The sequence below is a fragment of the Peromyscus eremicus genome, chromosome 2 (genome assembly GCF_949786415.1).
Source record: "Peromyscus eremicus chromosome 2, PerEre_H2_v1, whole genome shotgun sequence".
NCBI lineage: Eukaryota > Metazoa > Chordata > Mammalia > Rodentia > Cricetidae > Peromyscus > Peromyscus eremicus.
The window spans coordinates 76,506,526-76,527,874 of NC_081417.1; the positions used below are offsets into that span (position 1 = coordinate 76,506,526).

The following is a 21,349-nucleotide window of genomic DNA, read 5'->3' on the forward strand; positions in this document are numbered from 1 at the left end:
CACATAGATTTGCAAGAAAGATCCATGCCATAGGTCTGACTTGCTTCCAAGGGTTGAGGGTGGGAACCCCAGCTTCCAGATCTCCCTTGGCTATCCAAGGGCTTTGCATGATCTGGCTGTGGCCACTTCTGTCCACCTTCATTCACCAAGCTCACTCTGCCTAGACACAGCTGCCCTGACTGTTACCAGCCTGCACCAAGCTTATAGACCTCGGGGGTTCATGCTTGCTGTTCCCTCTCCTTGTGACACCCTTCTTTACAGTCACCCGTTTCTCTCCCTCCCCTCATGTGTCTGCTCAAATTTCACCTTATCAATATGGTCTTCTATGTCTTTCCTTATGCCCAGAACCCTACTTTATTTTTCTCCCTTAGCACATGAGTAACTGGATGGAAGAGAGGATAGCATACTCAAGTCTATATGAGTCCACCAAACAGGAGAGGTTACCTAGGCAGTTCCATATGCACAGGTGTGGCCACACAGGCACCCACACTTACTTTTCGACCTGCAGGCTGTCTGGGACCCCTGAGTTGTGACCACGACAGGGAGGGCAGAACATCACGCGGAATCCAACATTCCTACATCTGTCAGTTAAGCTCAAGATGTTGGTGGCAATTGACTTAGCCACAGGAGATGAAATCTCTACCCGTAATAGATGTTTGTGAGATGCATGTGTGAGTGACTAAGTGGCCATCTCACCCACACGAGGCTTGTGCCCACACCCCCACACCGTGAGAGAAGGGCTGTCAGCCTTAACACACTGCAATGAAGCCAGAAGGTGGTTACAGGAAGTGATTCCCAGGAATCTACTGCCAGGAAACACTCCGGCGTGGGAAAGGTTATAGCTGCAAAATTCTTCCTCCCGGCCACATCTACCACACTGAAAATTAAAAATGAAAAGGCTAACTGCCAACTTTTGGGGACCACTTAAGTGTGGTCCCAAACTTAGATAGCTACCAAGGAGCCATGAAAATTTCACAAAATGAACCAGGCATGATGGTGGTGGTGGTGGTGGTGGTGGTGGTGGTGGTGGTGGTGGTGGTGGCAGTGGTGGTGGCTAGGGTGCCTACCTGTAATCCCAGCACTCAGGAGCTAGAGAGGCACATGGGTCAGGAGTTCAAGGTCACCCTTGACTACACAGGGAATTTAGAGCTATCCTGGGCTACAGGTGTGATTTCCTATGGTGTGATTTTCCATAAGGAGCTATGATGAATTTAAAGAAAATCGAGCAGGTAGAACTTTGGAAGAAATGCTGTCACCTGAGGCTTTATGGGTGCCCAGGGATTAAGACCTTAATCCTCTCACCCTTGCCTGACACCTCCCACCTTCCTTCCATTTACAACCGGCCTGACTGGCTTCCTCTTCCAGGGGTGGCTCTGGCCCGAGGTCCCGCCCCCACAGTCCTTCAGACACTCTCACCAGAGCTGGCTCCTCAGAAGCCAGACCTCCTCCTGCATCCCGGCTCTATGCCTGTAGCAAATGCTGGAACCTAGCAGAGATTCCAGTCCCCCTTAGGAACCGGAGTGCTCTGCCCTCATTCCCTGGGTGGTGCTGATACCAAATGCTGCTCCCATAGCCTGGGGGAGAGCCGCTGAGCCCTGCACCCTAAGGCCCATGCGTAAAAGACCTGATCCTAGGCCTAGGGCCTATCTTCTAAACAGCAGAAAAGAAATGTGCTCTGGGCTCCCACATACACTGCTGGCTTCACCCCCTAAGTTCCCATTCCTTCTGTGGACCCTCCACCTGCTCAGTGAATTCACAGCAGGCCCTGGCCCCTTGGAGGCCTCTAGTATATTATATCTCTGGTGCTTTCACTGAAGGGCCTGCTGACTCCATACCCCAGTTTCTCCCTGACTCAGCTCTGGGTTCTCAGGTAGCCTGCTGATCTCAGAACTGGACAGACACATCTCCCCTTCTGAACTCTGCTTGGGTCCTGCTCTACAATGCCTCAGGCATTAATGAGGCCCTCCTCTGCCAAAGATGCCACAGGGCAGGTGCTTAGGGAAGTGAGTACTGGGCTTTCTCAGGCCCTGCTAATCAAAGGCAGGAATAATCAGTCACCTTTGGTGTGGTGAGTGCTGAAAGACAGGGGACAGTGCCACTGGCTTCTGGGCTGTCCTCCGGAGATGACCGGAGATGACCGCAGCTCAGTGGGACCGAAAACAACACCTTCTAAGGGAAACCAAACTGTGAGGCGACCCTGAGGAATACATGTCACCACCATCAAGTCACCCCATGCAATCTCAAAAGCTCTCTGGGGCTCTTACTGAACTGACACATTATCACTTACAATTTCACTCCAATGAACCTGCCAGACCCCAGATCCAAGTCCTCCTGTCCCACTAAGGAGCTGAGTGTAAGGATGAGTGTTCAGCACGGGTGAATATGGCTTTCTATAGTTTCAGGTACTTAGAATTAAGGAGCTCTGAAAACATAAAACGGAAAGTTCTAGAAGTAAACAATTCACAACGGTTGTTTTTGGTAGGATGTTTTGGTAGGCGATAGTAGGAACCCAGCACCCCAGGGCTGCTACCAAGTTATATACTTTAAGCTTTCAATTCATAAGTTTTATATAGCTCTTCAGTGTTGTTTTTAGACAGGGTCCCATGTAGCCCAGGCTAGCCTCCAACTGCCTATGTAGCTGATGGTGACCTTGAACTTCTGGTTTCTCTGCCTCCCCCTCTGGAGCATTGGGATTAGAGGTGTGTGCCACCGTCCTTGGTTTATGCTGGATTCTTGGTGATGCAATCCAGGGCTTTGGACACGCTAGCTCACTCTACCAAATGAACTACCCACTCCCTAACCCTTACATAATTTTTAACTTACATATTTATTTTGAGACAGTGTCTCACTACATAGTCCAGGCTGGCCTTGAATTCATAGAGATCCACCTGCCTCTGCCTCCCAAGTCCTGGGATTAAAGGCGTGTGCCACCACACCTAGCTAAATATCTTTTTATTACAATGTGCACTGTTACAGTTTCTATTTTATTTTTAGTTCTTAATCTCTTACTGTGCTTAATTTATAGGTTAGTAACCTAGGTATGGACAGTCAGGAAAATCCATAGTATACTAGTGTTTAGTACTGTATGCTCTACAGTTCTCACTTCCATAAAGCAAGCTCCAAACCACTAAGGGTGATCTCTAACCAACAGTTTAGAATCAGAAGGCGCCTAATAGAAATGAAGACTTCTGAGTCCCACTCCAGGCCTGGCAAATCCACATATGCCGTATTCTCAGCAAAGCTGAGGAGGCTCTGCTATGACCTCGATGCCAGCTCCTTGGATCTTCAGCTTCCTCCTCTCTGGGGCTAGCTGCCATCTTTGGTAGCTGTCACCATCCACGCAAGGAGCTAAGGGCTAGCCTCCACAGTTCAGGCAGCAAGCACAAACTACAGCCTTCTCCATCCTTAAGGCTGCTGGCTCAAACCACACGAGACAAATACCACACAACAAGCGGACACTGACAACCGGCAATGCTGGAGTAACCAGCATGTACCACTGTGCCGCCAGGGACCCTCATGTGACCTCATGAAGTCGGGGTGTCACTGTCATGCCTCATGTGCCGAACAGTAAACAGCGATTAGGGGCTCAGCTGGGGTCATAGAGGGTGTGGGTAGAGTCTGCCTGCTCAGGCTCACAACTGATGATGCTCACACAACACTGTGCATCCCAACTGAGCACGGCCTACTCTGCTGAGCGACAGCTCGGCACTGAGAAGAGACACGTGAATTTCGGTGGGGACAATCGCCTGGCTGGGACTTAGAAGAGGAGAGGGTTGTTCAGGAAGCGGAGGAGGCCAGACGCAAAAAACGCTTCAAGGACAGGAGGGAGGGGGTCAGGAAGGTAATGAAGTTTGGGGAGCCCCCCTCTCTGCCATCCACCTCATTTCCTCAACCAACCACTCCAAGGTCCCCACTTGGAACTTAACACTCCCCGCCACCACGCTCCAGCTCCCAGGTGTACAGAGCCCCGTCTGCTGCCTGCTCAACCTCCCACAGTCCACAGCCCTCCGGAACCCCCACTCCAGAACCAGCCAGAACATCTGGCTCCCTGCAGCTGGCTTCTCAATTAGAATGAGGCTCAAAAGACCCAGTGTCAGGCCTCTCTCTCTCTTGCATGACTGCAGAGCATCTTCCCCAGAACAGCACCCCTGCCAAGCAGTCTTCCCACCTGGAATCTTGTTCCTACATTCACCTCTTCCCAGGAGACCCTGGGGCACTCCTGCTCACTCCTCCCACCAATAGCCTTAGAAGCCCATCTCCCTGACATGCTGGGTCCTGGGGGCAGAGCTGAGTAAGAGGGTGCCCCTTTCAAAGAGGCTCAACCCACAGACCTTCCATGCCTGAGGCCTATGGCTAAGAAAATAACGTCTTTGAGGTTAGGAATCTGCCTTCCTGACTGCAGCCGTGTAAGATCAACTTTATGTAAGATGGAAAGGTTAGAATTACAACACAAAACCTAAGGATCCTTGCAGGGGCTGGGGAGATGGCTCAGAGGTTAATGCCTTTGTCCTATGAGTGTGAGGACTGGAGTTTGGATCCCTACACCCATACAAAACATTCACAGGCATAGCGGCCACTTGTAACCCCAGCACTGGGGAAGCACAGACAGGGATTCTCAGCACCATCTGGCTTCTATTGCTGTGATGAAATACCACACCAAGGCCACTTATAAAAGAAAGCATTTAATTTGGCTTATGATTTCAGAGGGCTGGAGTCCATGATGTGGGAACAAAGTAACAGCTAAGAGTTCACATCCTGATCCACAGCCACAGGTAGAGAGAGAAAGAGAGAGAGAGAGAGAGAGAGAGAGAGAGAGAGAGAGAGAGCGAGCGCTGGAAATCATAGGAGTCTTTGGAGGCCTCAAAACCTTCCCTAATGACATACCTCTGTAACAAGGCAGCACCTCTTAATCCTTCCCAAACAGTCCCACCAACTGGGGACCACGCATTCAAATATATGAACCTATGGGATCCATTCTCATTCAAACCACCACACCAGACTAGCCCTAAGTGGTAACCTCAGGGTTCAGTGAGACCGTATTTCAATAAATAAAGTGGTCAGTGATTAAGGAAGACACTTGACATCAACTTCAGGCCTCTACATGCATGCTTATGCATGCATATTCAAGCACACATGCACAAAGCCCTACACAAACATACATGCGTACACACACACACACACACACACACACACACACAAGAATTCTAGCAAACTAATAGCCTGAAAATAGGTCTGCAGCACCTTATGAAACAGGCGAGTCCTAGAGTCCACCTGTGCCAACTGCTGGTGGTAAGTAGGCCATATCTCAGCATCTTCTGGGAACTTTCTGGAAAAAAGAATATAGAACTCAACTAAGCCCCAAGGGAATGAGCATCTCCATTAAAACATGGAAGCTGGGGAAGCCTGGCTTGGAGTTGTGGTTTGAGGTGCTGGGGGAAGGCCACAGAAGGCAAGGACAGATGTCACCAGCTCACACACAGCCTGTAGAGGAGGAGACTGGCCCATATGCTTTTGGGGGGGAACATTTTCTGGGGGGCAATAGTAAGGAGGGGTCTGAGGGTGCATAGGGGACTGTCTGTCGGCAAAGGGAGAAAAAAGGGGAAGTGTTGGGGAAAAGCTGGTTTGAGAAAGGGGTGGAAGAAGGGTGGGGTAGAGAAAGATCTGTCCAGGACAGGTGTCAGGACCAGAGACAGGTGACTTCAAAGTTCTTAGACGCTGGCAGACTTTTTTTTAGACATGCTTTCACCATGTAGCCCTTCTTGGCCTGGAACTCACTATGTAGACCAGGCTGGCTTTGAACTAGCTACCATCAATCCACCTGCCTCTGTCTCTGGAACGCTGGAATTAAAGGTGTCTGTCACCACACTGGGCAACAGGACATTTCTGAAGAAAGAAGGTGGTGAGCTGCTTTGGACATGCTGGAGAAGGACTTGGGGACCCACATGGGGAGATGCTCAGCAGTGAGTGACATATCCAAGACCAGAAACGCCCAGTGCTGACCAAGCCAAAGGCTCACACCTGAGAGCACCACAGGACTAGGTTGCTGACACAGGAAGGCCTCCGGGACAGGGAGAAAAGGGGACAGAGGAACGCACGTCAGGGGGGAAGCCAAGCAGGCTGGGGTAGAGGAGAACAGCATTGCAGAAGCCCTACCATAGACAGTGCCTTCCACACGGTCGCCCACACATGAGAAACGGGCTCACACATGAGAAGCAGGCCCTGGTTTTAACAAGAGAACAGAACATGGCCGTCCCGGCAATGGCAGGCAGTATCGGTTGAACGGCAGGGTGTGGCTGCTATATACATGCCTCACTATGCACCTGAGAAGGCAAGTTAATCAGAATGGTGTTGCCTGCACTCCCGTGCTTCCAGAAGTATTGCCACAGTCAACAGGCAGAATCGACCCACTTGTCCGTCCGTGGATAAGCAATAAACAAAACCCACAACAGAACAGTATTCAGTATTTTAAAGGAGATACGACATGTGTTACAACAATGGAGGAAGCTTGATTTCACTTTCTTGTTTTGTTTTTGAGACCTCACTCTGCAGCCCTGGCTGGCCTGGAGCGGGCTCTGTAGCCCAGGCAGGCTTCAAACTCACAGAGATCCGCCTGCCTCTGCAGCCCAAGTGCTGGGATGAAAGATGGGTGTCACCATGCCTGGCTTGATTTCACATATGCTAAGTGACACCAGTAAAGGAACAGAGCTGAAGTATTTCAGAGCAGTCAAATCCGTAGACAGAAATGAGGGTGGCGGTCGTGGGAGCTTCAGAGAGAGGTACACAGGAAGCTGTCATTTAATGGGTGTCTACTCTCAAGGGTGAGATGTGGAGTTCTGCAGATGGCGGTGACCACTCTACAATAGTGCGAATGCATTTAACCATTTAACGCCCCTAACCTGGACACTTGAAAATGGCCAAATGGAAAATTCTAACCTGTGCTGTTTTTTTTTTAACCACCAATTTTTTTTTTTTTTTTTTTTTAATGAGGCCTTTCCTTCATTATAGGAACAAATAAACAAAGAAACCAATCTTATTTGAAATTGAATGGCAAGTCTGTGGAATGTGGAAAGAGAACCACTCTTTCTCAGTTTCTGCTGACTGTCCCTCCAACATGCTTGGTGGTAAAGAGAGAAGCTGGGCAGAGACCTGGCAGGAAGCGGGTAGGGGCCTTTTCTCCTTCAGGTGGTGATCGGTTAAAAAAGGTGGAAGTCCACAGCGGACACATTTATTCTTCTCAGACTGAAGGACAGACAGAAAGCAAGGGGAGCGGAGCCAGAAGATGAAGACAAGCAGGGAAGATGAGGATGTTCCTTCCAACGCCTCCAGCCTTCCAGGGCAAGAGGCAGAGGTGCTGGGGTGACCTGGAGAAGTGGGGAAGTCTTGAGGAGAATGTAGAGGTCAAGGCTGGGGGGTGAACCAATCTGAGCCAAGAAGGCCCACCCGGGAGAGCCAGCTGCCTGCACGGTCACAGCCATCAACTTCACCCATCGCCTCCTCTAGCATAGCTTCTCAAGGGACGATCAGTGGCGTCCACAAAGCCAGCAGCAATGAAAATGCTCTGGCCCACCAAGGATCTGAGTCAGAGCAACAGAGCTTAGAGAATGTGGTCCGGCAGCCTGAGTCTTACAAGTCCTCCAGGGGATTCCGATGTTCTGAATTTGAGAAACACAGACTACAGAGAGTCAATGGAAAGTTTTATACAACCTTTACAAATATATGTGAAAAAGGAAAAAAAAAATCCCACCAGCCTAACAGCTTCTATATAAAAGAACAAGAAATGTCTAACTGCTCCAAAGGCAACAGCAAACTTATTTGTGTGGTAAGAGAAATGCCAAAGGCTATTAACAAATAATAAAACTATACAGCCTGTCGATATGCTCCATTGGAGCAGACCTAAGAATACACCCAAGACCTGGGGGCTGGGAACTCAGATGTGGGTTCCAGCCTCTGCTATGTGTCTGAATGCCCTTGAGAAAGTCAAAGCCCATTAGGACCTCCATCTATAAGAGAAGGGAGCAAGGTAAGGTTGCCTTAAGGTCCCCTTAAGTTTTGACACTGTGACATTTTGTCCTGTAAAAGGAGACTCAAAGCTAAATGTTTTTGCCTCTCTGGGCTTGGGAAAAGGACATTTTTTTTTAAAATATATAGAAGTTTTGTTTTGGTTTTCTGTAGTCCTAAGGTGTTGAACCCAGGGCCTTGCACATGCCCGGCAATCATTCTGCCACTGTGTCACAGGCCCAGCCTTCTATTTGTACTTTTTCATTTTGAGATCAAATCGTGCTTCCCTAAATGATTCTTGAAGACCACCTAGCCAGCTTTCCAGAAAATAGCTGTGGAACTTCCCATTTCCACCCAACGGTCCTTTTGAACCCAGGAATTCTGGGTAGTGTTCTCTTAGGGGGTGCAAATACACAAAGGACCTGACTGCATGGACCTGTCCCTGCCCTGTGCGCATGTAACACTGGGAACCCAGACTTCCTGATACACAGCCCTGGACCACACTGCCACTAGGACCTTTCTAGGCTGGCTTCCTGCCTGGTTGTTCTGCATTCAAACCCGTCTGTACCGACTGGGCATCGAATACCCAGTCGCTGGTGACTAGGTCCCCAGTACCACCTGCTTGCACGCCTCTGCCAATGGATCTGGTCACAGAACTGTGCGCGGTTGGAGAAAGAAACCCTCCTCGAGGGAGACGGGAGGCCTTGCGTACACATCTGCCCTTTGAATTCTACTGGAATTTGCTCAGTAGGGGCAGGGGGAAGGGGGCAGCAGGCCTGGCACACTTCTCCTTGAGGCCTTGTATCATACACCTGCCCTGCTCCTCCATCCAGTCTGAGTTTGCAGTGAGGTACCAGGCAAGAAAAGAGCAAAGTAAAGTGGGGGCTGTAAAGAGGCCATGACAGGAAGAGCTTGGGAAGGGCACATCCAGGAACAGAGTGACCACAGAGGTGTAGGAGGACCAAAGCAGGGAACACACAGAGCCCCGAGGCAATGCCAAGAACATCGATGGGTTTTTGTCTTCATCCAGATGGATGACTTCTATGCCGGGAGGTTTGCTAGGCTGGTCTGATCTCAACCTCAAAGTCACAATTGGTTAAATTGAACACATGCACTTATGTACCTAGAGTAGGCCCAGCTGAGGCCTGCCAATCAGGTGTAGTTATTTACAACACGCCCTTTCACTCTCAAGAGGTTCTTGTTTGGATGATATGCTTGAGCCCCAAATTCAGAGAAGTCAAAGGTGCACTTGGAGGATGCTATTTTTGAGGTAGAGGAACCTCCAGAGTGATCTCCTTTCTCATCAAGTATACCTCTGGCCTCTCCAATCGACCTGCCAACCCATTACTGAGGGTGCTTGTGCCAACAGTAGGCTTGCTATTGTTGGTTTTTATCGGCGCTCTTACCCTGCGAGGAAAAGTCACGAAACACGACAGAATCCACTAACAAGAGTTTTATTAAGATGAGGAGAGGGACAGATGTGCACAGGCCTGTGGAAAGACACGTGTGTGAAGGGGACCGGGGAATCATGGCCCCGGCTTATAAAGGCTGAGCTGCGCCTGCGCACAGGCCCACGTGGCTATTCCACGCATGTGCATAGATCACATGGTTGCGCTGTGAGCTTCCTGCACGCTTTACACAACCACGTGGCCACGGGGTCCTGGGTCATGCAGGATGATTGACCTGAAAATGACTAGGCAGAAATGACTAAGTGTCCCACTGGGCATGCGCGACCATGCCCGACCGTGGGGGCGTGTTGGGAATTTCTATCAACTATCCCACCCTTTTGGGGTGTAAAGATATGATAAAAAGAGAAGTATTGGAACCTATTTATAAGATTACAGCAAATAACATTCTTCAGCAAGGCAAAGGTTGGGGATGCAGAAAGCCAGGACACTTGCTTCGCTTCCCACCACTGTGTAACTCCCCTCCAAACTCATCAAGTGTTTACTGAGAACCCTGGACTGTCCATGCCCTGTGCCTGACTTTAGGCATGCAACAGTGAGTCAAAATGGAAAGGCCCAAGTTGAAGGACCTGTGACAAAGTGACTGACCTGGGCACAGCAAAAATGCCAAGGTCACAGGCAAGCTGGCGAACTGGTCTACTTGAAATGGCTCTCACAGAGACATGATAACGAGCATTCCACACTGAGCATGCCACACTCGTTTGCTCCACAAAGGACATAAGTGAGGCAAGGGACAAAAAATAAGCTTTACAGACGAGGCAGCAGTACTGGAACTATTAATTTTGTGAGTCTAAAAGTCATAGGGATGGAGGAAAGGGATGGGGATGAGGTTGGTATGGTAGTACGCTTGTCTAGCAAGCATAAAGCTCTGGGTTCTACCAGGACAAATACTGCATGTGCTGGCTCCCACCTGAAATCCTCAACGGCATATAAAGATTGAGGTTGGCAGGGCAGTGCGCACGCCTTTAATCCCAGCACGAGGGAGGCAGAGGCAGGTGGATCTCTGTGACTTCGAGGCCAGCCTGGTCTATAAAGGTAGTTCCAGTACATCCAGAACCACACAGAGAAACCCTGTCTCAACAAACGAACAAACAAACAAACACAAACAAAAAAAAAGATTGAGGTTGGCTGGGCCTCCATAAGACCCCATCTCAGAATCAAAAAAGGAAAATGTATACAATGAAATATCCTTTTTCTCATATATAAATCTTTCTCTACACACACGCACAAGCATGAACATGTGTGCACACACAGGTGAAACTATGAAAGCAGAAGAGGGACTATGTGTGGGGAGGAAAAGACACCAGCAGCAGAAGGGAGGAGGCGAAGGGAGGGTGGTAGGGGCTAATGCGAGCAAAAGGCAAGTGTACGGGAAGGTTAAGAACCTGTGATTTTTGTATGCTAACTAAAAAGTGAAATAAAACGTGTACTGTGGTTATGTCAAAGGATGTGACTGCTTTCAGGAAATACATATATTAGGGGGAAGAGCCTATCAGTGGTCCTCAAATGGTTTGAGGAAAAAGAATGCACACAGGAGGTTATGATAAATGGGATAAAGTGGTAATGGGGGCTGGGGGATGTGGGCGAGAGGACACGGGAGTTCTTCGTGGTGTTCTTGAAACTTTTCTTTAGGTCAGAATAAAGTTAAAACCAAAGCTCAGAGAAAAGAGGGAGGGAAGGAGGGAGGGCGGGGGAGGGGAGGAAGGGAGGGGGAGGAAGACGGAGGGACTGAGATCTAGCCTGACTTGGCAGCAGGGCTCCCAGCCCACACGGGGACACAGGTACTAAAACAAACTACACTAAATAACCACAGAATCACCAGTGTGAAAAGGCCTGTCAAGGCAAGGCTGTGGTGGACTGAACGTTCCAAGCTAAAGGCCAGGGCCGAGCTGACCCTGGTGGAAGGAAGCCATTGGCCAGCCCCGTCAGTCCCAGGCTGCAGGACTGTGTGAGGCAGAGCTGCAAGCTCAAGACCACAGAGTAGGTGCATGGGGGCCGAGGGAAGAACTGAGACTGGATCTGTCCTTACTCGAGGAGCACTGGGACCTTTGGCTACAGGGAAAAGACTGGACGGGTGACAGGACATGTGGAGGCCACCGTGGTGGTGGTGACAGCTGCTTCTTGAAGAAGCACCGTCTGCCTGTTTCTCCTGCCCCCAGACACTGCAATGTTCTACAACCACACGCATTCATTTGCCAACCAGACACAGGGAGGGGATGCCGGGGGTGAGAGGGTCAAGCCGTGTGCCCAGAGTGGGCAGGGGATGGCCGCCAGGGAGCTGCTGCTCACTGGTCTGGCCCTCAAAGCTGACTCATCTAAAGGAGGAGGGTACAGAAGCCAGGGCTCCACCCCACGCCCACGCCCATCTCAGCTCATAAACACAGCACGCAGCCAGCAAAGCCCTCCAGAACCTGAGGAAGGGAACCCTTGGCTTAACTGGGGAGTGGGCCTCCACACAGCACCCAGCAACTGAGCAGTGACTCCAAGAGCCCAAAACCAAAGCGGGGCGGGAGGGGGAATCACTTTCACTGTCTCAGATTTCAGTGGCTCCTTAGCTCATTTAAGAAAGCCTGTTTAAGAGAAGTTAAGTTCTGTGATGATTTTTTGCTTTACAGGTGAATATTCACTCTAGGGGACAGATGCGGGTTCAAGTCCCCACCATGTTGCTGTGGGGTCTTCTGGGAAGTCACTGCCATCTCTCAGCCTTGTTTGTTCAATGCATCTGTGAAATGGGAGTTACTAAGTCTTAGAGGCAGAGAGGGACCCCGTGCTTCAGAACCAGAGATGTAGCACTGAAAACCCATCACTTACACGTTGGTCAAAGCACGTGTATACAGCTGGGCGGTGGTGTCGCACACCCTTAATTCCAGCACTCGGGAGGCAGAGGCAGGAGGATCTCTACGAATTCGAGGCCAGCCTGGTCTACAGAGCGAGATCCAGGACAGGAACCAAAGCTACACAGAGAAACCCTGTCTCGAAAAACCAAAAAAAAAAAAAAAAAAAAAAACACGTGTATACTGACAGTTTATTAGGTGCTTGCAGTTTCCAGAACTATCCCAGTTCTAAAGCTGTGTCCTAACTTTCCACATAAACCATCACATTGCCTCAAAAATTCCACTCTCTCAACATCCAAACACCTCCTGGGCCTCCTCCTTCAGAGCGCCTGCTCCAACATTCTTTTTCACAGGAGAGAGCCCAGTCTTTGGTTCCGAAGGTGTTGTCAGCAGAGTTCTACTGACCCAGCGTCAGGGAGAACAACCCATGGCCATCAGGACTCCCTGTGATCTCCGGTTTGGTAGCTGCCCAGCAGGCACTTCTGTTGGCTACAGCCAAAGATGGCTCCACCACTGGGAGCCTCAGCCACTGAGGGACAGACACATGGAGGGTAGATGGGCTCGGCCCTCAGCTGCCTTCCATGCAGCCTTCCTGGGGAGGCAGCAAGGCTAGAGAGCGGTGAGGCCTAGGCACTCAAGCAGCGCCTGGTGGCCATATCAATTTGGAATAAGAGACCCCCAGAGGCATCTCTGGTACAAAGTACTCCAATGCAGAGGGAAGAAAGACAAATCAGCACTTAGCCTTACACATGGCCAGGCCTGCCTTACTCAGCAACCAGGGAGCACCCCAATTACTCTGAACGCCAACTACCTTGGAGGCGTAACGCAAGTAATAAGACATACCCATCCCTGTGTATTTCCTGGCAACCATTCCTGGCACTTAATAATGACCTTGAACTTGACAGGATCTCAAATCACACAGGGGGCCAGCCTGACTGCCAGGCATTGGATAGATCAGTTTAATTAAAGTGGGAAGACCACTCACATTGTAGCTGGCATCATCCCATGACCCAGGGTCCCAGACTACATAAAAAGGAGGAACTGGGCAAAACACAGGGGGTCGGCCATCTCTCTCTGCTTTCTGACTGTGGTGGATCCAGGGTGACCAGAGAGCAGAAGCTCTTGCAGTCCTGACTTCCCTGCCGTCACGAATTATGATGTGGAAGCCCAAACGAACCGTCCCTACTTGAGCTGCGTTTGTCAGGTCCCAGCAATGAGAAAAACTAACACAGGATGGACGCGTGGCTGCCACCCCTAGTGCCCCTTATGAGATAGGTGGGCCGGTGGAGACACACAACCCCACTGTGCACACTTTTGCCGCCCAGATCAGCTTCCAGCTCTGGCGGCAGTAGGGCCTGACACACAGTATAGACTTAAGGACAACAACAATAACAATAGCATTTGCTATTGGACCTGCACTTATGAGGGCCTTGGGGTAACAGATAACTTGGAGGTAGAGGTTCCCAGAAGTCACGGCCAGATCCGATTTCAGCCAGGGGCCTACGAAGAGCTTCACTGGGTCTCCTCAGCCGAAAGACAGGAGACCTCTGTAAAATCAGGGCTGAAGTCACTGGACCCAGACATGAGCAGTATGCACATGATCCAATCCTTTCTCGGCTGCAGTATAGGGAAAGGTAGAAGGGGGTGGACCCCCACACCCCCCAGCTCAGCCAGGCTCGGGGATGCAGAATACCATCAGCATTCCAGCCCTGCCAGAGCCTGCGGGACAGAAAGAGGGCCAGCCTTTGCTTTCCAGGAACGGACCCACTGTTGCAGGAAGGTAAGCCCTGCGATTATGGTCAAGAGAGGGGACCGCAAATCACCAGTCCCTTCCCAACATGCCAGTCCCTTGGAACTGGAAGGAAAGAGGGTGTTCATGTCTTCCGGTCCCTCCAGCAGGTTATACACATTCTAGAAAAGAGTGCCTCTTGTGTTCACGGATCTCAATGTAGCTGGGAAGGCCACAACGAGTCCTCGTGTGTGTGTGTGTGTGTGTGTGTGTGTGTGTGTGTGTGTGTGTGTGTTGGGGAGTGGGGCACAACACTGTAATTAAACTTTCAAGTCACAGCCAACAAAAACTGAGAGCAGTTACCATCCTAGGACTGAGACCGAATACCAACCTAGAACTCAAACTTCTTCCTGGGATATGATTAGCCTACAACCTTGTCTCACTGGCAGGGAGTTGAGACCTCAGCAAGCATTTTAAAAGCTATCATACCTTTGCTATGAGATCAGATAAAATGAAGGCTTCAAGCTGGGATCTTTGATTTGGCTCCTAGGTAAGCTGGGAGCCCAGAACCACACTAGGATCTGGCCTGAGCTGGAGGGAAGTACAATCTGGATTCCAGGCTGTGTGTGTGTGTGTGGGGGGGGGGGTCCCCTGGCCTATTCACCATGCTTCCCTACCCACAGCCCCGCTGCGGCCAAACAGAAACATCTGCTCAAAGGCACGCCTCAGCTCTTCCCAATGCCCTCAGTAACCTGACCTCCAGTCCGCCATTCATGTCTCATTTGCATACACTAGTCTTTGGAGAAGATACATCACCAGAGACAACTCAGATCAATACAGAGTATTAGGCAAGTCTTATTCTATTCTAATTCTCGACAGATCGGTATTCCATTAACTGTATGTGGGGATTTATGGGAGTGCTCATATACTAGAATATTTAACTAGAATGGCCTATTCCCTGTCAGATAATAGCTTAACCGTTGTTAATTTTCAACTAGTCAATCTCAGCAAGGCTCCCAGTTTTCAATACAGTCTAGATCTTGATTTAATCATCAGGAGAGACATCTTATGTGAGGTCTTCCCACACCACACAAGGCAGTCTTCTCCGGAAGAAAAAGCCCTGCCCCTAGAACCAAGAAGCCTTGGGTTCCTCCATCCCAGTCATGCTCAGGACAGTACAGGTGCCCGCCCAGAACCTCAATTCCCTCCTGTCTAAAACGGGAGTGACACCAACCTCCACAGCAGAACTGTAAAACCGAAATGAGATGATCCGTAGACACCAGACGACTCTAACTGCAAAGGTTCGATATTATCATAAAAGGCCCCAGATGAAATTCTCAGATAACCCAGGCTAGACAGAAAGCAGAGGTTATCACGAATGAGTCTACTGGGGGGGAGTCACTTCAACCCAGACAATACATGGAGGCATTCCTGGTTAGCACAGGAAGGGGCTGCTGCTAGAACCAACTGAGCAAAGACCAGGGAGGCTGCTCTGCACCCCATGATGCACAAGGGGCACCCACCGCAAAGAAGGCGCAAAGCTGACTGACCCTGATCCAAGTGCTTAAGGTTAGGCCTGGGAGCTTTGCAGCATAGGCAGCTTCCCAACCAGGCTTTCCAATTCATCGGCTTCCACGTTTGCAAGACGGATCACCTCGCAAAAATAGCTCTTTCTGTAAGTGAGACCCAAGTGTCAACTTCTGGAGTTTCTGAACTCCAGACTGCCTTTAAATGAGAGGCTCTCTGCTCACCACTGCTCTGTTGGGTTGCTTTTCCAAAGCCTCGGCAGACATTCTCCTGGGCACAAACACAGGCTCCGAAAATGCTTGCCTAATTCTAATTTCCTGACGAAATGGGAGCCACGAGGGTCTCTAACTGAATTAAAATCACATCACGCCAACTGCTCGCTTGCTTTGTGCTGGGCACGGAGCCAAACACCTCCACATCATTTATCCTACTTAATCCACCACCAACCAGGCGAGGTGGGCATTATTACCGCCTGCATGCAAGGGAGGAAATAGAGGATCAGAGAGGTTAAACGACTCGTCCAAGGTCACCAGCTGGCCAAGGGGAAGAGCCTAACTTGAACCTAGCTAGGTCTCTCATTTCCCAACCAGAAGCTCCCTGCACCTTCACGGACACCCAGGTGCCAAGTTGTCTTAACTTCTCATGAATTTTTTAAAGGCAACCCGCAAGTTCCGTAATAAGTTTGGGAGGCAGCAACCGGGGGCGAGGGCTTCCGGGGAGCGTTCTCTCTCCGCACGACGCAGCAGTGCCACCGCAAGTTAACAGAGAAGCCACCCGGTCGCCCGCGGAACGGGGCGGATTGGTTTGGCGCTGGAGTTCGTGCCAGGCCCAGGAAATGCCATCTTTCGGGAAGGGAATCTGCCCCCCCCCAGAGGGGGGTGCGAGCCTCGGGGGCCGCGCAGGACTGGACCACCGCGGCCGTGCGCCCCCTCGGCTGGGCTGCGGATAGAGCGGCGCGGGGCCCAGAGCTCAGCTAGTCTGGAGCGCACGCCCACGCCCGCGCCGCCGAGTCCTGAACGCCCAGTCCTGCGCCGCCCCCGCCCGCGCCCCGCCCCAGCCCGGCCAGGTGATCCGGGCCTGCGGCCTCCCCCCACCCCCCCCACCCCCGGATGCCCGACGTGGCGCGGGGACCCGGGGCTGCCAGCCCTCCCGCTAGTCCTCCCGCGTGTCCGCCGCGCCCCGGGCGGGGTGGGGGTGGGGTGGCGCCCCGAGTGTCCCCGATCGCCTCAGCCTGCGCCCCAGCCCGCCCCGCGGAGGTCTCAGCCGCCCATACCTGCAGCATCCGGGGGCGCCGGGCGCCCAGGTAGGTCGCGCGGGCGGGCGGCGCGGAAGCTCGCTCGCGCCGCGACCTGGCCGCCGTCTGAGCATGCCCAGTGCAGCCCGCGGGCGGCTCCCGCCGGCCCGGCTGTGGCCGCGACGGGCCCGCGCGCGGGGCGGGGGACCCGGGACAGGGGCGGGCCCGGGGCAGGCTCGGGAGACCCTGCCACGCGCCCCCGCGGGCCACCTGCCGAACTCCCCCAGACCTCCGAGACCCCGGCTCACGCACGCCGCCATTCATACCTTAAGCATTTATTGAACACCTACTGTGTGCCTGGCTCCCCGGGATTGCATGCCTAGGGAGGGCAAGGGCTTGGCGCTCAGTGAATCTTTGAAATGACAGCGAGCTTGCACCGGGCTCCGTGGCTGAGTTGGGGGTCGCGCTGACTCCAGCGCAGTGCTCCTTGGCGGGTCCGAGGACGCTAAGTGGGTTAGCTGGTCCCAAGGCCTGCAGGGCCCCTAGCTGGCGGGCGTTCCTGCCGGCCTCTTCCGCCTCCTCCCACACCTGCCTTCCTGCGCTCTGAGTGCACTTTCCTCTCCATCACACCCTCTGAACTTGACTCGCCTCGGGGCGTTTGCACTGCCTTTCCCTTGGGGTAGGACGTCTTTTCCCCAGCTTTGCTGGTGCCCGGCGCCCTCTCACCGCACAGGTACCTTTCGTAGGAGAGGCCTTTCTGGCTACCTTTCTAAACTAGACCTGGCCTCTTGTCCACACTCCACGTCCGTTATCGCCTTCTAAGCATGTATCACTTATCCGTTTAACAGTTACTTACGTTCTTCACACTTAATATACAGACACAAATCCTGTTCCCTTGCTGGGAGTTTGGAAGGGAGTCTCTCGCAACAAACAACAGGTCCGCAAACAACGCAGTGTATGAGGTGATAAATTCTTAAGAACAGGGAAAAAGAGCCGGGCAAGAAGGCTAGGGGGTGGCCCGGTGAGAGCTGGTGGAACAGCCGGATCAGGTGACAAATACCATTCAGTCATGCAACTAAATGAGGAAGCTTTCCTGGGACGGAAAAGCCAGTCCCACAACAAGGAGCGCACGTTTTGTGCCTATGACACGGGAAAGAGGGCAGAGGGGCAGACGGTGTCGGTTCCTGGCTGTTTCTCTTGACTTAGATCCCCCCTTAAGGAGTCCCTCCCTTCAATGTCAGTTCGGTAGCTCCGCCTCTCAAGAGACCTAGCCTCTAAACTACTGGGCACAAACTAAAAACGTTTTGTTGAATGAAGATGTTAACAAAAGGATGGAGAGATGGGTAGGACCCTATGGTCGGACCTGGGTGCCAGATGTTCCGAGAACCTTTTGTGCCCATGCCACCATGAGGCCCTCGACCGTGCCTGATTTCCTGGCTTAGATCCCGATCCCGGTCCCAAGGTAGCGCACAGCTAGGGACGCCGATGGAGCGTCGCGTCCGGGGAATTCCGACAGAGCCCGGAGTCCCAGGGGCTGCACTGCCCTGGCCCCGCCTAGGATCGTAAGCAAAACCTGGAGCCACGACGCTGTGGCAGCACTATTCGGACCGGCAGGGAAAGCACTGGGCATGCTCGGAGCCTGGGGAGCCCAGAATCCGGAAGGAAAAGCCCCCTGGAGGGGTTGGTGGGGCTGCCCACTGAGTCCCACCTGGCCATCCCACACTTAGCTTTCTGCCTCCAGGCAGGGAGTGCTGGGTAACCCTCCTCCCCCAAGCATGGTGGGAAGACCTGGAATTCAGAGTCAGCTGACGGCACGCTCTGTCCTCTACCAACTGCTGTGTGATCTGCTACCAGAGCCTTGCGCTCTCTGTGCCCTAAATAATACAAATGCCTACGCTTGGATCCGGGGCGTGTGGGGACTGAAAAAAAAAAAAAAAAGAACGTGAATTTATTCAGTCCACTTTAAATATTTTCCCCCTTGCTGAGGCTTGAATCCAGGGCTTTGTGCACAGTAAGCATGAAACTCTACTGCTGAACCAGAAGCCCCGCCCCAAGAGTTATTTCTGAAGTGCCTATCTCAATTATCTGTCATCCTCTCATAACACGGACTACTAAGGTGAGGCATCGGGGAGTTCTTAGAGCTGTCCAGTTGAAGTCGGCTGAAGTAAAACCGTTACCTTTTCTCTGCTCATCATTAATTAAGCAATGTTCTCGGATTTGAGCTAGAAAATAGCTGTGAATCGTAAAACCTTAAAGATTATTATTTATTTTTGTTTTGTTTTTTTGAGACAGGGTTTCTCTATGTAGCCTTGGTTGTTCTGGAACTCACTCTGTAGACTAGGCTGGCCTCAAACTCAGAGATCCACCTGCCTCTGCCTCCCAGGTGCTGGGATTAAAAGCATGTGCCACCACCACCAGGCAAGATTTTTTTTTCTTTTCAATGCATATTTCAAGTCACATAACAGAACCAGGAACATAATAAAAGAATTCTTTTCTCCAACTGGAAACAAAGCAGATGCTCAGAGGGAGGGTAGTGGTTGTGTTCCGATACATTCCTTGAAATAATTATCACAACTAGATCTCTCTGGGTCCTTGATACGGTTCAGTGGTAAAGGCACTTGCAGCCAAGCTTTGTGACCTGAGTTCAGTCAGTCCCCAAGCCCTCCATGGTGTATAAGACTGACCCCTGTAAGGAAGTTATCCTCTGACCTCCACGTGTTTACACACGCATACATAGAAATAAATAAAATTGTAATTGAAAACATTTTTACAAATGTGCTACAACAGGAAAACAGTAGATTGTGGAAATGCTGCATGGACACACTCACCAAAAGTGCAAAAAAATAAAGTCTTGAAACCAGGAGTGGTGGTGTGCCCTGTTTCTTCTGTGCTTGGTTTGGTTTAAAGTTGATTAATGTCTTGTAGCTGTGCTTGTGGTAGGAAACACATAAAAACCTAGGCGTGGTGGCGCACATCTTTAATCCCAGCACTGGAGGCAGAGGCAGGCAGGTCTCTCTGAGTTCGAGGCTAGCTTGGTCTACAGAGCAAGTTCCAGGACAGCCAGGGCTTTATAGAGAGAGACCCTGTCTCAAAAATCCTCCCCCAAATAAATACACGAAAGGTCAAATTAATTTTTCATCTTGTGTATATCTAAACTGCTGTGACTAAGTTCAAATGTGGCCAATGTTTTCCATGAATTCTTTCTTCAGTCCTTATAATAGGTGGTTTTGCTGCTGGCTTTCAGCTCAGTTTCACTGAAAACAATTGGGGTGGGTTCACAGCTGTGATGGGGGTGGGAGTGGGGGGAGGTGGAGGGGGTGGGGTTCATATTGGTGACACACTGGGGAGGATCTGAAGGCAAGCCCATTGACCTCATAGCGGAGTGTCAGGTTTTATGGTCTGTCACCCTGTGTAAAGGAGATAGCCGTTGATGGATGAGTAGCGGAGACTGTCATTTCTGTCTGTCTTTTGTGTGCCTCCCCATCCCCCCCACTCCCCCCATCCCCGCCCGCCCTGGTTTGATGTATTCTGTAGGCTGTGGATTACTTTTAACGTCCTGGTCTCCTGTTACTGTTTTGTTCTTGGGGCCAAAATATTCAAGTCCAGCCTTTTTAATCTGGTGCAGCTGGATTGGTATGATGTTATTAGCCTCAATGACAGATGATCTTATAGTTGTCTACATGCCCCATCTTATGTGAATGGGGCTTTTGGGTGGACATGTAATCTTCACAGTTGAATTTAGCCAGCTCTAAAAGCAAATGAGGCAAAGTTGTGAATAGGGCTGTTCTGAGCCCCAGAGAATGAGGCCAGGCCCAAGAGATCCGTGTAGATAGATGGTGTCCCTGGACAGTCATTTGGGGGCAGGGTCACAGCTTAGTGGAGACACACTGTCCACAGACCCCCTCAGGACTCAGTGCTGCTGCTGTTTGCTGGAACAGCCCTTAGCTGACAATTTAGCTCCAAAAGTTAATTTGCTCTTTGTCTCAATGGTGCTGGCACAGAAATCCAAAACCCCAAACAGCAAACCGGAGCGGGGGGATGATTTCATGGCAGAGGAAGATACACAGCAGGCTGAATGTTCACCGCTAGTTAGAGAGCAGACTGGTGGAGGAGGAGTGCAGTGTGAGCAGCAAGCATGCTTAGCAGCAGCCCCAAGACACCATGTGTGCAGAGTATCCAGTGCCCAAAAGCAGCGATTGGTTGGGAGAATTAGTGGGAAGAGTTTCCTGGAAAAAGCACCACAGACCATCAGTCATTCCCATCAAGACTCAGGAAATCTGGACAGTGATTGAGTGGCAGGGATCCCCGCTGGCTTGCTAATGCTTATGAATTATTTGTGCTGTTAATGCGAGCTCAAGAGGGGTTCCAGAACAGAGGAGGACGGGTAAGTGGTACTGATGGAGCGCGTGAAAAAGAATAAGCCGTCAAGTGTTGTGCATAGGATGGCCTCCGCTGAGACTAAAATCGCCTGGTTGAACCGTAGAAGGTTGCCATTGTGTGGGTCAGAATGAGTGAACACGGGCAGCCCGTGGGTTTCAACTCAGTGAGTTGCACAAACCTC

At 51.3% G+C, this 21,349-nt stretch overlaps 1 protein-coding gene across 2 annotated transcripts in view; it reads right to left on the minus strand.

Moving 5' to 3' along the window:
- Ptpn3 (protein tyrosine phosphatase non-receptor type 3) overlaps positions 1-17,356 on the minus strand; it is a 122,276-nt gene extending 104,920 nt beyond the window's left edge. Inside the window, exon 1 of one of the 2 annotated variants that reach the window (XM_059254387.1) lies at positions 17,139-17,356. The gene's annotated coding sequence lies outside the window, so the exon portion shown is untranslated. Of the gene's footprint in view, positions 1-16,827; positions 16,901-17,138 lie in introns of those variants that run through there. The other variant, XM_059254388.1, reaches the window with a different exon arrangement.
- Between the last annotated feature and the right edge of the window lie 3,993 nt (positions 17,357-21,349).